The sequence below is a fragment of the Chrysochloris asiatica genome, unplaced genomic scaffold, assembly GCF_000296735.1.
Source record: "Chrysochloris asiatica unplaced genomic scaffold, ChrAsi1.0 scaffold00005, whole genome shotgun sequence".
Classification (NCBI taxonomy): domain Eukaryota; kingdom Metazoa; phylum Chordata; class Mammalia; order Afrosoricida; family Chrysochloridae; genus Chrysochloris; species Chrysochloris asiatica.
The window spans coordinates 11,157,992-11,172,844 of record NW_006408523.1 but is presented as its reverse complement, the minus strand read 5'-3'; the positions used below and the strand labels follow the sequence as shown (position 1 = coordinate 11,172,844).

Here is a 14,853-nt window from a genome sequence, read left to right as displayed (position 1 = left end):
ATCTTTCTTTTGTGGAATGGCTGATAGATTTGAACTGCTGACCTTGTAGTTAGCAGCCCAACTTCATAATCGTCTGCACTTATAGACTCAGAACAAGCATAGAATGTAGTACAGTTAATTGTAGTAAGCCTGTTCCAGATGAAATGTGATTAACCTGAAACCAGAGGAGGTGATTGCTTTGTTTTAGAAAATCTTCCTTCTTTGCCTCCTGCCTTCAGCTATGTTGCAATACTTTTTTTTATTTTTACTCTTATTACTTGGAGGTACAAAACATGAATATGCTAAGAAAAAAAAAATCTTTGTTAATCAGGATGACATTATTTTCTTTCCATTTGCAAGTAAATTATTTTACATAATGAGAGTTGATGTATAGCTAAACTCCCTCTTAGTTGTATATTGCCCACCCTGTTACCCATATTAACATGTGTCTAAGTAGCGTAGTGGTTACAAATCAGGCTGCTAACCTCAAGGTCGACAGTTCGAAACTACCAGCTGTTCTGTGGGAGAAAGATGAGGCTTTTTCTGCTCCCATAAAGATTTACAGCCTCAGAAACCCTGTACAGGGTCACTATGAGTCAGAACCAACTCCACAGTACTTAACAACAACAAATATCCTCTAGTCCATGAATAATTTTCCTTTTACCCCATCCTACCCTGTAACTATCATAGATTATCTCTTCCATCAAGAAAACTTTTTTTTTTTAAATTTTGCAACATTAGTCTCATACAATGTTTTGTCCTTTTTGTGATTGACTAATTTCACTCAGCATAATGTCCTTTAGGTTCAACCGTGTTGTGAGGCGTTTCACAGATTCACCATTATTCTTCAGCATTTTGGAGCATTCCATTGTGTGTATGTACCAGTTTGTTGAACCTTTCTTCTGTTGATGGGTATTTGACTATCTCCCATCTTTTTGATATGTCTCTTGTAGGCAGCATATTGAAGGCTCCTTTTTTCTTATCTATTCTGCTCTCTTTGTCTCTTGACTGGTACATTTAATCCATTTACATTCAGTATAATTATCAATAGGTATGAAATGTTATTTTTCTGTGTTGTTTTTTTATGGTGCTATCTGGATTCTTTGTTCCACGTAATTATCTGTGCTGAGTTCATTTTGTTTGTGGGTTTACTTTTCATTTTAATTCTGTTGTGTTAATGTTTTCTAAATCTTTCTGATTTTCCTTTTTTAATTTTAATGTGCAAGTGTGTTACCATGTGATTTATTAATTCCCCCCCCGCTTAAAATAGTCTGTTTTATCTTGAAATTTAATTGACTTCCTTGCCATTTAGAAGTTTTATATCTATACTATTCCCTGTTTTTGCTTTGTAGTGGAATTCATTATACATTGGTAATCTCTGGTTCCCTATAGTTAGTGTTGTAGGTTTGTTTTACTTTAAATACTCGTATGTGTAGATTGAGTTTGGGTGGTGTTATCATGAATGGTAATCTCAGGTTGTTGTCTGCTGTTGAGTCTCAGTCCAAAGAATACCCTTTAGCATTTTTTGCAAAGTTGATCTACTCATTACCAATTCCTTTAATATCTGTTTGTCAGGAAATGTCTTAATTTTGCCATTAATTTTGAGTGACAGCTTAGCTGGATATATGACTCTTGGTTTTCAATATTTTTGTTTCAGAGTTTTATATATGTTATTCAGTGCCTTCTTACCTGTATGGTTTCTGTGAGAAATCAGCCTAGTCTTGTTCGTTCTCCTTTGTAAGTAACTGTTCACTTTTCGTGAGTTGCTCTCAGGATTCTGTCCTTGTCTTTGATTTTGGAAAGTTTGATTATGATATGTCTTGATACTGAAGGATGAACTTCCAATTTGCCCAGAAGGCATTGGTGAAAAACAAAGTTCCAGGAATTGATGGAATACCATTTGAAATGTTTCAGCAAACTGAAGCAGCTATGGAAGCACTCACTATCTATGCCAAGAACTTTGGAAGACAGCTACTTGGCAAACTCACTGAAAGAGATCCATATTTGTGCCCAATCCAATAGAATGCAGAAGTTATTAAACAATATCATTAATAATACATGCAAGTAAAATTTGCTGAAGAAAATTCAGGAACAGTTGCAATAGTACATTGACATGGAGCTGACAGAAAATCGAGCTGGATTCAGAAGAGAATCCATTTGATGTCAGTTGGATCTTGAATTAAAGCAGAGAATACTAGAAAAATGTCTATTTGTGGTTTATTGATTATACAAAGACATTAGACTGTGTGGATCATAACAAACTGTGGATAACATTGCAAATGATAGTTATTCCAGAACACTTAATTGTTCTCATGTGGAATCTGAACATAGACCAAGAAACAGTTGTTTGAACATAACAAGGGTATACTGAAAGGTATGAATCAGGGTTGTATCCTTTTGCCATGCTTTACCTGAAAAGCTTAATTATATGAAGAAGAACATGGTATCAGGTTTGGAAGAAGACTCATTAACAACCTGTGATATGCAGGTGACACAACCTTGCTTGATGAATATGAAAAGGATTAAAGAAGCACCTAACTGGTAAAGATTGATGATTAAAGCCTTCGGGATGGATTAAAACTAAATTGTTAAGAAAACAAAAATTCTCATAGTGGAACTAATGAACAACATCATGATAAATGCGAAAAGATTGAAATGGTCAAAGAACTAATTTTACTTGCATCCAAAATCAGTGCCTATGAAAGCGCTTGTGGTGTTTGTGTGCCTTGGAGTCAGTTTTGACTCACAGTGACTCTGCATAGGGTTTTCTGAGACTGTAAATCTTTACGGGAAGAGAATGCCTCATCTTTCTACTTTGTAACAGCTGGTAGTTTCAAACTGCTGACCTTGAGGTTAGCAGCCTGACTTGTAACCACTGCGCTACCAGAGCTCCCTTCTTTATGGTATACCTTCGTACTTGATTCCAACTCATAGTGACCCTAAAGGATGGAGTAGAATTGCCCCACAGGGTTTCCAAGGTTCTAATGTTCACAGAAGATGGCCACTGTGCTTCCAAAACTCCTTGCCTATGGAAGTGTTGTTGTTAAGTGCCATCGAGTATATTCCAATCCATAGCAACCCTGTATAGGGTTTCCAAGGTGCAGCTGGTGAGCTTAAACCACCGACATTGCAATTCAAATGAATTTGCAGTCTGACGCATTAGCCCACAGTGTCATACTTGTAGTGGTCAGGAAATCAAAAGGATACATTACATTAGGTAAATCTGCTGCATAAAACTTTAAAGTGTTAAAGAGCACTTTAACACTTGGAGAACTGAGGCCAGCCTGGTATTTTCGGTTATTACATTATCATATGAAAGCTGGACAATGAATAAGGAAAAAAGGCAAAGAATTGATACATTTGAATTATGATGTTGAGGAAGAATAATTGAAAGAACTGTATGGACAGCCAGAAAAGCTAACAAATTTGTCTTGGAGGAAGTATAGCCAGAATGCTCCTTGGAATCACTGATGGTGAGATTTTGTCTCATATACTTTGGAACATGTTATTAGGAGGGACCAGCCCCTGGAAAAGGACATCATGCATTGTATAGTACAGGATCAGCAATAAAGAGGAAGACCCTCAATGAGATGGATTGACTGTGGTGTCTGCAACAATGCATTCAAACATCACAATTGTGAGGATATAGGACCAGGCAGTGTTTTGTTCTATTGTACATAGGGTTAGGTTACTATGAGTCAGAACCAACTCAATGGCATCATAGTTATATTGATAACATTAACAACAACAAGACATGTATAAATGTTATTCACAAAGTGTAGGAATGGCATTTATAAATATTGCGCCAGGTATAGGTGAAATCATCTGAATTCTCTTGTTTTCTTAACAAGCTTATTTATTACGCTCAAATCTCCTTAAGAGCAAATAGGAGCTAGGTTCTACTTTGCTCGTTTGTTGTGCCAGGCTGTTGACACAATAGACACTCATTGAAGTATGAGTGATTTTATGATTTTCGTGTCTTGATTGTGCACATGAGGAACCTGTATATAGACCAAAGGCAGTCATTTGAACAGAACAGTAGATTACAGAATGGTTTAAAATCAGTAAAGATTTGTGTCACTGTTGTATTCTTTTACCATACTTACTCAATCTGTATGCTAAACAAATAATCCCAGAAGCTGGATTAAATGAAGAAATTAGCATGAAGATTTGTATTAAGAGCGATGTGTAGATGATATGACCTTGCATGCTAAAAGTAAAGAAGGCTTAAAATACTTACTGATGAAGATCAAAGACCACAGCCTTCTGTATGGGTTTTGCAATTCAATGTAAAAGCAAAAATCCTCACCACTGGACTAATAAACAACATCCATATAAATGGAGAAAAGATTGAAGTTGTCAAAGACTTTATTATTATTACTTTTTGATCCACTATCAAAGCTTATGGAAGCAGCAGTCAAGAAATCAAACAACATATTGAATTTGGCAAATCTGATACAGAAGATCTCTTTAAGGTGTACAAGAGCAAAGATGTCAGTTTGAAGACTAAGGTATGCCGGACCCAAGACATGGTATTTTCAGTAGCCTCATTTGCATGCGAAGGTTGGACAATGAACAACGAAGACCATAGAAGAATTGATGCATTTGCGTTATGGTGTTGAATGAGAATATTAAAAGTACCATGAACTGCCAGAAGAACAAACAAATATGTGTTGGAAGAGTATAATCAGAACTGTCCTTAAAGCTAAGATGGTGCAACTTTGTCTCTCATACTTCACACATATTATCAGGAGGAACTCGTCCTTGGAGAAAGGGCTTGGTAAAGTGAAGGTTCATTGAAAAAGTGGAAGACCACCAACAAGATGAATTGTACATGGTGGCATCAGCAATGGGCTTGAATGTAACAACAATTGTGATGCTGGTGCAGGGCCAGGCACTGTTTTGTACAAGGTTGCTAGGAGTCAGAATTGAGTCAGTGGCACCGAATAATAATAACAACGTATGTGCAGTGTTTCTAAGATTTTGAATGTATATTCCACTTTACTTTTTTGTTATATTTTTGTGTTCTGCTTGAAAGTTCATAATCAAAACTTGGAAAGCTAGTATGTAAATGATAGAACTTTTCAAGTCAAAGAATCCTAAAACGCTTACAAAAAGCTTATACCAGATGGGTGGTTCTCTACCCTACCCATCTCTCTTCTTCTCATTGCTCCTTTCTAAAGTCACAGGTTTTGCTTTTTTAGCTGTTTTCTCTGGCACTATTGGCATTTTGTAAAAGCCTGTTGTCATAGAGTTGAGTCTGACTCAAGATCCTATATATAGGTCAGTAGGAATGCCCCATGTTGTTGTTGTGAAGTGCCATTGAGTCGGTGCCGACTCATAGCGACCTTGTATAGGGTTTCCAAGGAGCAGCTGGTGAGCTTGAACCACCGACCTTGCAGTTCAAATGGCTTTGGAATCTAACTCATTAACCCACAGCATCACACCAGGACTGCAGGAATGCCCCATAGGGTTCCTAAAGTGATCATCTTTATGGTGTGGCAATGTAGGGTCAGCACTGGACTGCTGAATTTAAGGTCAGTGGTTCAAACCTACAAGCTGCTTCCTGGAATCCCTATACATGGTCACTTAGCAACAATGAGCAGTCTTGGTGTGATGTTGTAGAATAAGCTCAGTACTGGTAATTACAAGGTCGGTAGTTCAAACCCACCAGCATACATCAGAATTCTTATACAGGGTTACTGTGAGTTGGAACCGACTCAGTGGCACTATATAACAATTTTTATGGAGGCAGACATCTTTCTTACCTTGGAGTGACCTTTTGGTTAGCAGTGAGCACAGCTACTTCACCACTAGCACTCTTTGTTGAGGGAATATTGGTCTCATAAAGTGTGTTTGGAAATGTGTCTTTCTAAAGAGTTTGTGATAATAAGTTTATATTATTTGTTCCCTAAATGTTTGATAGAATTGACCTGTGAAGCCTGAGATTTTTTGCAAGATAGGGTGAGGATGTTGAGTTTTAATTACGGAATCAGTTGTTTTCATTGATACCGGGCTATGTAGGTTTCTGTGTCTTTTTGAGTCAACTTTACCAGTTTATCTTTTTAAAAAATGTATGCATCTTTATCAGATGTTTGTAGGAGGTGCTCATTCGTTTATTTCTCACATTGGGGATTTGTGTCTTCTCTTGTCGCTTAAATAATCTAGCTCAAGGATTAGCAAACTTTTAAGTTCAAGAACAGGACAATAAATATTTTAGACTTTGCAGGAGGCAGAATTTAGACTTGTTATATAACCATCTAGTTAACCACTTATCATTGACCATTAACTAATGTTAAGGAAAAAAAATTATTCTAAGACCAGGTCACAGTGTGCCCAGACCCCTGTGCTAACAAAATTTTTATCAGCTTTATTTTATTGATTTTTTTTAAAGAACCAGCTTTTAGTTTCTGAGTCTCCGGTTATGTTGTTTCCTTTCTTAATTTGCCTTTCCCCCACCCCTCAGTGTCTTAAGACTTGCATATCATAGATTTTAGATTTTTCTTCTGTTGTAGAAAGCATTTGAAGCTATAATGCAGCTTAGTTGCATTCCACAGATTGTTATATGTTTTCATTTTTCTTATTTAAAATAAAGGACCTCATAACTGTATTACAGTTAAATGAATCCTCAAATTGTTGGGGTTTTTTTTTTTATATATAGTTCTGAATATTAAAACTTGAAATACTATTAAAGGTTTGAAAGCCAAATGGATTGGCTAATCAATGAAAATTGTATCTTAAAATAGGTTCTGTATATACTGATAAATGCATCCTGAAAAAAAGAATTTTCTGTTTGTTTTCATCATTGGATGATATATGCTGGCATAGTTGATTTACTATTTTCAGTGACTTTGTGGTATTTGTAAGCAGCTTTAAAAATAATCCTAAAACTCAGTGTAAAGGTATCTAAAGTATACTTTCCAGAAACCAGTTCTGTGTAATGTTATTAGTTCAAGGATGTGTACAGAAATAGAATCTATTTTTGAGTGTACATGTTTTTCTGTTTATTGAATTTGTTAACATCTAACAGTAAGTATAGGATAAATGTTGACACACAATTTTCCTAGATACAGCTATAGAAGGAATAACATCTTAAGTTATAGGGCCAAGTCTTGTGACTATGTAGAGAAGTATAGTTTCCTATATTGATAAATGTAATTTATGGACATTGAATTGGTACTGCTTGCAAAGAGAGCACAACAGTGCTTTCTCTAATTCACAAAGAAAATACCTGATTTTAAAAATCTGATTATATAAGAAATGATGGCTACTGAATACTCACATAGTATGGAAAATCATATGAAACTTCATAATGCTAAAATAGTCATTAGCATCATATACCTCTCATATATGTAAGTGGCATTGTGGATACTTTTTCTCCTTAATCCCATACCCCATCATTGTTGTTGTTGTAAAGTGCCGTCGAGTCGATTCCGACCCATAGTGACCCTGTAAGGATTTCCAAGGTGAGCTTGAACCGCCAACCTTGCAGTTCAAACGGCTTTGCAGTCTGATGCATTAACCTACAGCGCCACACCAGGACTCCCATCTATATATTTTGCCATGATCATAAAAATTATATGAGAATTTTTGTCAGCTATATACTTTTATATTTTGCTTGCTCTCTACCTTCCACTTTCCAGGTGGAACAGACCTAGCATAATTAATTCAGTCGTTTTCACAATGAAGAGCATTCATTCCCTTTGCTTTATGGAATTTTGTTTTATAAACAGACTTCCCTCTTCACCCCTAAATCTTGTGTAATTATCCTAACATATTGGGTGCTTTTATTTCTCTGAGATAAGATTCCTGAAGGAAGGGGTCTTTATTTGATCATAAGAAAAGTGTGTTTTTTGTGTTGAAATACATCACCCGATTGCTTTCTAAAAGGACTAAAGATATCTTCATGTTTACTGTTTGGTTTTGTCCTGTAATTTGTCCCTTTGTCTGGTAGGTGATTTATTCTTTTGCATTTGTGAGAACTCCTTGTTTGTTTTGTATAGTAACCCTTTTGTTATTTTCTCAAGATTTGTATTTTTACTAAATTAAAAAATGTAGTATGATAATGTATATGGTTTGCTAATATGTGGCCTGTGTAAATTGATAATTTTCAGAGAATTAAAATTCTCTTAACATATAAAATAAGATACATAACATTTCCAAACCTGTTTAATGCTTTCTTTGATACCTCAAGAATTAGTTTTGTGTAGTAGCATTGGCATGGTGGAGTCAGGGATTTGCTCATGTTTCTTTCATTGGCTCACTCAGCAATCTTTGATTAAAGCTCCTGTTGTGTATGCTAGATGATGGACATATACATGCTGGAGTATGTACTGTGCTAGGTGATTGAAAATATCATTTAAGCTTCCTGACAACCTTACTATTCTTAACCACTTTTTTTTTTCCTTAAGAAAGTAGATTCTTCCTATTTAAGTAACTTGCCCAAGGTTACATATGTCATCAATTTTTAAGATAGTAAAGCGGTTCAAATTGAAAACCATTAGAATATGCTCTGCTCAAAATGTGAAATATTTAAACTAGACAACTACTATTTAAAAAATACTATACTCATAGTGGAATCCTGGTATGGAGCTGAGCTGTAAGATAAGCATTGGACTGCTAACTACAAGGTTGGTGGTTCAAACCCTCCAGCTGCTCCTGGAAACCCTATACAGGTTCACTATGAATTGGGACCAACTTGATGGCACTTAACAATTACACTACTCATAATAGAAGAGGTCCTGGTGATTTAGTGGGTTTTGCGTTGGGCTGATAAACTCAAGGTCAGCATTTTGAATACACCAAAGGAGCTCTGGTAGTGTAGTCGTTACGAATCGGGCTACTAACCTCAAGGTCAGAAGTTCGAAACTACCAGCAGCTCCACAGGAGAAAGATGAGGCTTTCTGCTCCCGTAAAGATTTACAGCCTTGGAAACCCGGTACAGGGTCGCTATGAGTTGGAACCGACTCCACGGCACATAACCACCACCACCACCAATGGCTCTGCAGGAGAAAGGTAGGATTTCTGCTCCCTTAATGATTTATAGGGAGTTCTGGTGTGGCTTTGTGGGTTAATGTGCTAGACTGCAGAGTTGGTTTGAACTGCAAGGTTGGTGGTTCAAGCTCACCAGCCACTCCTTGGAAAACCCTATACAGGGTCGCTATGGGTGGGAACTGACTCAATGGCACTTATCAACAACAATGATTTATAGCCTCAGAAACCCTATCGGGGTTGCTACATACAACAAAAATATACTCCTAGTATGATACCTAAAGCAAACCGAACCCTCTGCTACCCAGTCAGTTTCATCTGATAGTGACAGAGTATTGTTGTTCCAGTGAGTTTCTGAGGCCTTTATGGAAACAGACTGCTCATCTTAGCTCCTGAAGAGCCTTCAGTTAGCAGTCCAACACGTTAGTGGCCTAGAATTGAGACTAATCAATTAAACATAAGTACGTAATCTGAGAACATGTAGCATTGGAGAAGATATTTTGAAGTATACATAGAAATATGCTAGACAGCAAAGATGGAGGGACTGATATTACATGAAGAGAGAGGTCTAGGTCATAGTTGTGTGTTTTGTTTTATTTTTTTTCTTCATAATTTATTTTTAAACTTTTTATTGTAAACTGAGTGTGGGGGTTTACAGAGCAGCAGATCATCAGGTTAACATTCAACAAATCATATACTTAGCTTCTTTACAATGATTGCAATCCCCTCTATTTTATTGTAGCTATTGCATTCTGCCCTTTCTTCTTTTCTCTGCCAGCTTTCCTCTTGTGTATTGCCTGCCCTGTGTCACCCATGCTGGCATTTATTTACTCTCTAGCCTGTGAATAATCTTTCCTCCCATTTCCCTCTCTGCAATCATCATAGATTGTTTCCTTTATTAAGAAAGCATTTTCTTAACTTTTTGCAACATTGATCTCAATAATCTTTGCCCTTTTGTGACTGATTAATTTCACTCAGCATAATGTCCTCCAGGTTCATCCATGTTGTGAGGTGTTTCACTATAGTCTGCATGTTGAAGGATCCTGTGTTCTTATCCATTCTGCTACTCTCTTGTCACTTGACTGGTGCATTTGATCTGTTTACATTCAGTGTAACTATCAATAGGTACGAATGTTTGTTGTCATTTTGCTGTGTATTTTTTTTAATGTGTGATGCTACTGGTTTCTTTGTTTCACATAATTATCTGTGCCAAATTCATTTTGTTTGTGGGTTTTCTTTTTTATTTCTGTTGTGTTAATGTTTACTGAAATTTTCTGACTTTCCTCTTTTTAAAATTTTTTTTTTAATTTGATGTGCAAGTGTAATAACTTTCTTTGAGATTATGTAATTTATTAATTTTTTTCCGTGTGTTTAAAACAATCTGTTTTATACTGAAATCTATTTCGAGATTCTGCATCTATAGTATTCCCTCTTTTTGCTTTGTTGTTGACTTCATTATAAACTGATATCTCTGGTTCCCTGTTTTCAGTGTTGTAGGTTTATTAATACTTACATACCTGCATTTAGTTCTGAGTGGTGATGTCATTATGCTGTTTTTGGTTTTCAGTCCAAAGAACACCTCTTAACCAATTTTTGTTAAATTGGTCTGGTCAATAAAAATTCCTTTAATTTCTGTTTATCAGGACACATCCTAGTTTCACTTTCATATGTAAGGGTCAGCTTTGCCAATTTTTTTCTTTCATAGTTTTGTATATGTCATCCCATTGCCGCCTTGCCTACATGGTTTCTGCTGAGAAATCAAAACTTAGTCTTACTGGTTCTCCTTTGTGTATAACTTTTAATTTTTCTGATCTGCTCTCGGGGATTCTTTTCCTTGTCTCTGGTTTTGTAAAGTTTGATTATTATATGTCTTAGTGATTTTCTTTTGGAATCTATCCTGTTTGGGATTCTGTTCATTCAGCTTCTTGTATGCTTTACTTCTCTCATGATGTTAGGGAAGTTTTCTTCCAACAACTGATGATTTTCTTTGTGCTATTTATTGTGTCTTCCTAATCTGAAATTCTGATCACCTGTAATTGTTCTTCTAGCATACTGTTATTGAGAGGTTTATCTTCAAGCTCACTAAGTTGGGCCTCCATTGCTTCAAATCTATTCCTTTGCCCTTCAGAGTATAATCCATTTTTGAAATCTTAATATTTATCTTCTGGATTTCTAATTACAAGTTCTGTGTTGTTTCAAAAATTGGATTTATTTTGTTTGTTCTGTATGTTTTCCTGAATTATTCTAAAGTTTTTATGTGTTTTTCCTTGCTTCAATCTTTTTGTCAATCCTTTGAAGGTAAGCATCTTTTTTTTTTTTTTTTAAGGTTTTTATTGTGGATTGAGTGCAAGTTTACAGGGCAGATCATTAGTTTTACATTCATCAAATCATACAATTTATTTCATTACAGTGATTATAATCTCCCCTCCTTGTATCCATCAGTTAACAGTATTTCTCTCTATTCACTTTAGCTGTTGTTTTATTTTAATGCTCAGGCATATATAATAATTTATGCCACCAAAGGGCACATGCTGCAAGTGAGTTAGTTTCATTACCTTTTCTTCCTCAGAAACTTTTTCTGGCTCTGCATCTTGGTCATTTGTTTGAGCCATTCTTTTCTTCATATGAGTTAAATTGACACTTATTTCTGGAACATTGTGGTGTTGTCATGCTTGTATTTAATTGCTGATTTTATGTTGATGTGTTCTTAGATTCTCCTGTGGGGATAGAGAATGGAAGTGTGTATACTGTTCTTAAATTGCTTTTGTGCTGCTCAGCTTAGGGTGGGTTGGTGTTAGCTTCTGTATGTTGTTGACCAAATGGTATAAGTGTTGGTATTGGCTCTTGCCAGTATTGGATGGAGCTTAAGGAGGGTATGGTTGTAACTGGGCTGTTTGGTGTGCTTGCTGTCTCCTACTGGGTGGAAAGGAGCAAAAATCTCCACATATATCTAAACAAGAAAACAAAACAGAACAAATAACAGTGAAAAGAGAAAACAACAAAGGATTAAAAAATAAATTAAAAGCAGGCAGCAACCAGAAATAAGAATATAATAACTAAAAAGAAAAAGAGACAGGAAAATGGAGCTGTTAAAGGAAATATATGAGAGAAAATAAAAGGAGCAAATTTTTTGAAAAGCTTGGAAAAACCAGGGAGAGAAAAGATGAAAAGTGAAAAAATGTAAAGAGTGGTGAAGAAAGATCAAAAGGGGAAAAAAAGAAGAGGAGAAATGAGAATCAGAAGAAAAGGAAAAACAAAAGCGGAGATAAAAAGGATAAAATTCAAGGGAATGGAAAGAGAAGAAGAAAGAATAAACAAATAAAAACAGTGAAGGGGGGGAGTGCAACTGTTTGATCTGGAAAGGAGAAAACTGGGGGCTCCTGCCAGCCAAGGTGGATATATGGGACGGGAGTGACAGCTGAGTTCCTTGACCTATATTGAGATCCTTTAGGACTGTGTTGGTGGTGGTGATGTATCGATGTTCAGGACACTCAATCCGGAAGTAGTTCATGGAGATCTTTGATGGTGCTGGTTTCATTGTCAGTTCAAGGTAGCTGGGAGTGTGGCTGGTTATAAGGGTTTCTGTTTAACTAATACTGGTTTGTTGGCTCAGCAGGTTCTATCGGTCTGGAACTGTGCCCACTTGAATCCACTTCCAGAAGCACTGTAGTGTGGCTGGCCCCCACTTTACATTGGCATGGCTCACAATCATGTGGCTCCTAACTCCTGGAGAGCAGGGTCTGTGCAGGGTGTAGATGAGGCTGGGAGCTGGCCGTGCCTCTGATCACCAAGGGAGCATGGGGAAGAAGGAAACACACTTTTCCCTTCACCTGTGTGAATCTGCTTTGCCAGCCACCTTCTTCCCCAAAGCCATTCACAGTAGTCCAAGAAGGTCTGACCATGTACATGGCCTGCCATTCACCAATCTGTCTCCCTTTATCACCATTCCTGCTCAGTATTTCCTCCCTGCAAGCAGTCAATCCAGTTGTCTAACCTCTCTTCTGAAGTTCAGGGTTCCATGATTTTCATCTGTGTCTGTTTAATTTGGTTTTTTGACTCTTTGTTGTAGAGGTCCCGGGTAGTGCATATGCGTAGTCCACCATCTTGCTGGAAGTCCAAGACTTCATCTTTTAAGCAGTCGAAATGTGGAAAGGTTTTAAGCATTTTTAAAGTTCTCATTTAGTACTTTTTTCTCAGGCAGCTGACTGAAGACTGGAATATTATTATAGAAATTGAAATTTTTGTGCAGAGTTACTGGTTGATGAGGGAGCACGATGGTTAAGCAGTGAACAATGTTGGTGGTTTAAGTCCAGCTGCTCTGAGGGAGGAAAATGAGCCTTTATGCTCGTACAGCCTCAGAAACTTGAGTCTGAATCAACTCAACAAACATTTATCATTAACGACTGGTTGACAGCCAAATTAATCCTGGGTTATTTTACCTCTTTTAAAAAAACACACAAACCCTTATTGTAAATTGAGTGAAGGATTTTAATGAAACTTTATGCAAATAACATTTAATAAAGCAACCAATTTTAAAGACATGAGAATAGAATATCTTAAATATGTCTAATAGACTTCAGGTGATAAATGTCTTATATTCCCAGTATCCTTTTAATTTTATAAAATATGTATATTGTTGCTAGACATAATCGGTTTCTTCCTTAGCTTGCTCTCCAAAGCATCCTTTGACAATATATAGTTTTTATTTTAGGGTAATACATAAAGAAACTTTAGTTTGAACATATTCTTTATAATAGATGCTTTTCATTGGCATTTAACTATAAGGTACTTTCTAATCAGGTAGTGTAATGGTTACGAGTCGGGCTGCTAACCCCAAGGGTAGCAGTTCAAAGCTACCAGCCATTCCGCGGGAGAAAGATGAGGCTTTCCACTCCCGTAAAGATTTACAGCCTCAGAAACCCTATGCAGGGTCACTATGAGTCAGAAGTGACTCCATGGCACACCACATCACCACCACCACTTTCTACTCAAATCCCAACATAAGAACTTCTGTTTAAATAAAGAGATCCTAGTGTGTGTGTGGCACCATTGGCTAAGAACTAGACTGCTAACCACAGGTTAGAGGTTGAAACCCATCAATCAACTGTTCCTTGGAAACCCTATTCAAGGTTGTTATGAGTCAGAACAGACTCAAGGGCACTGAAGAACAACATTTAAGTAAATCAATATGTACCAATATGGTACCTTGTCCTACAAAGCTTTTTTTTTTTTTTTTAATTCAAGGTTTTTATTTTTTATTGAGTAAAACTTTACAGGACAGATCATCAGTTTTACATTCAACAAATCATATACCTTGTTTCATTATGATGATTATAATCGCCTCCGTGTACCATCAGTTACCAGTGTTATTTTCTATTTATTCTGCAAGTCTACCTTCTGGCTGTCATCTCCTAGTCCTTTACTTCTCATGAATCTAGAGTCCTCAGCTGCTCCCTCTCTCCATGTCCCCATCTCTGCTTCCATCTCTGCTGTCGCTGCTTCCCTGGAAAAGATCTCTCATTCCGCTGGTGCTCTTCTCCCTTGATGATCCCAGGGTCCTTCTACAAAGCATTTTTAATCCAAAGAAGCAGAGCCCTTGAAATGTGGCTAGTCTAATACAATAAATGCTCCAAATGAAAAACACACAACAGATGTTGAAGACTATATGAAATAAAAAAGAATGTAAAACAATTCATTAGTAATTTGTATATGATTGTTGTTGTTGTTAAGTACCGTGGAGTTGGTTCTGACTCATAGTAACCCTGCACAGGGTTTCTGAGGCTGTAAATCTTTACAGGAACAGAAAGCCTCATCTTTCTCCCGCGGAACAGCTGGTAGTTTGGAACTGCCAACCTTGACGTTAGCAGCCCGATTCATAACCAC

The 14,853-nt window shown here is 36.7% G+C and overlaps 1 protein-coding gene across 1 annotated transcript in view; it reads left to right on the top strand.

Annotated features, from left to right (window-relative positions):
* ZMYM2 (zinc finger, MYM-type 2) overlaps window positions 1-14,853 on the top strand; it is a 145,112-nt gene that overhangs the window by 120,925 nt on the left and 9,334 nt on the right. The gene's annotated exons all lie outside the window — the stretch shown is intronic.